Here is a 1,807-nt window from a genome sequence, read left to right on the forward strand (position 1 = left end):
AAGGTAACGAGGAAGCTTGGCCACCGCATGACATAAAATGCTCCAGTGTTGTCATTATGGGTTTCTGAGCATACTCTCTTCCGCGTAGGGAGGGATGTCCTTGCGTTCTGGGCCCTACTGTTAGGTTGAGGTAGTTTGATAGGGCTATCAACAGACTAGATTCTTTGGAAAAGTTGGCATGCGATGAACTTGTTGACCCCATTGAACTGGGTGCGTGCTAATTGGCACCGTGATTCTAACATGGATGCTAGTTACGGAGCAGGAAATCGGGTTGGGGGCCCGCGAGGGAGGCGGTGGAGCTGCGCTAATACGGCCCAGCTCAACATCAACCTGCCTCCTTGAGCTCCACGATTGCTATTCTCACATTCTCTGGTAGAAAACCCCTATTGCAATAGACAGCAATTGTGTCATCATTACGTGGCAGTCATGGGCCTTTAGATTTATGAATTTCTTCTCTTTAAAATTTATTATTGCCTGTATATTCGAAGAGTAGCCTGGTGGGACCTTGATACTATTCAAGCACTCAAACATGCTTTCCTTCTCTTCCTTGTTGAGAGTGTAACTGGCAGGATGCAAGTAATGTCCATCATATCTCTTTTCCAGATGTAGTTCATCTCATTGTTTCATACATTTCAGGTCTCGACGTGCTTCAATTGTATCATTTGCCTTTCCATATGTACCCTGGAAGCCAAGCATGTTCACGCAAAGATTTTTTATCAGGTGCATCACATCAATTGCATTACGGACCTCAAGGACTTTCCAATAAGGTGGCTCCCAAAATATAGAGTTCTTCTTCCACATGGGTGCATGTCCATCCTCATCGTTCGGAATAAGTTGGCTACCAGACTCATTGCCAAAGACTACCCTTACATCCTTTATCATAGAAAATATACGTTTACCATTACGGTGAACGGGCTTAGTACGTTTTTCTTCCTCCCCTTCGAAATGTTTCTCTTTCTTTCCTGACGGGTGTTTAGCAGAAAGAAATCGACGATGGCTCGTATACACGACTTTCTTACAATGTTTCGAATACATGCTGCAAGTATGCGTGCAAGCTCAATATTTCTTGTTTGACTATTCAGACAAATTACCAAGCGCTGGCTAATCATTAATGCTCGTAGATTAAAGTCTCCTTTTTATATCCTCGATGCTGGTCCCCCAACTGGTGAAGGCCATGGCGGTGGTGGCGCTCCGGAGTAAGAAGTTGCCGTGGAAGCCATCGGCGTGGAGGACGCAATTGGAGAGCGAGATGCGATTGAGGCGATGCGATGGCGGCGCCGCCGTAATCGAAAGGCTGTCGGTCAGTTTGATCGTCGCGTCAGGAGGAAGGGGAGGACCGAGGAAGGACGGGACGGGCCGTATGCTGTCCGTGCAACATTTTAGCAGGCGGGGCGCATGCCGTAGTCGATTCGTGTGGGCTGTTCCGTGGCCCGGTCGCGATGATTGAGCTGGGCCAATCGATCCCTCAGCTTTCTTTTCTTTTTCTTTATCAAAACTCTACCATTTTCTCAAAAAAAAAAATCAAAACTCCCCCTGTCCACCAGGTTCCTCCTGCTGCTATTTTTTAACACGGTACACATAAGATTTATGGAGGTCAATAATTATTACAAAATACCTCTACCAACGCTTGGCGTTTACTAATACACACTTTTACCAGAACATCTGTGCTGGTCCCAATGAAACATTTGTATCTTATATAAAAAGGTTCTAATATGGATATAATTCATGCTCGAAACCTGGCTATTCAAAATTAAGTAAAAATCCTAGTGATTTATTTATTATTAGCAGAACTCTAGAGTGAAGCTAC

General features: G+C 45.0%; 1 protein-coding gene across 1 annotated transcript in view; it reads right to left on the minus strand.

Moving 5' to 3' along the window:
• LOC101762448 overlaps positions 1–48 on the minus strand; it is a 6,208-nt gene extending 6,160 nt beyond the window's left edge. Inside the window, exon 1 of the mRNA XM_022826229.1 lies at positions 2–48. The gene's annotated coding sequence lies outside the window, so the exon portion shown is untranslated. The remainder of the gene's footprint in view (position 1) is intronic.
• Between the last annotated feature and the right edge of the window lie 1,759 nt (positions 49–1,807).

The sequence above is a fragment of the Setaria italica genome, chromosome IV (genome assembly GCF_000263155.2).
Source record: "Setaria italica strain Yugu1 chromosome IV, Setaria_italica_v2.0, whole genome shotgun sequence".
Taxonomy (NCBI): Eukaryota; Viridiplantae; Streptophyta; class Magnoliopsida; order Poales; family Poaceae; genus Setaria; species Setaria italica.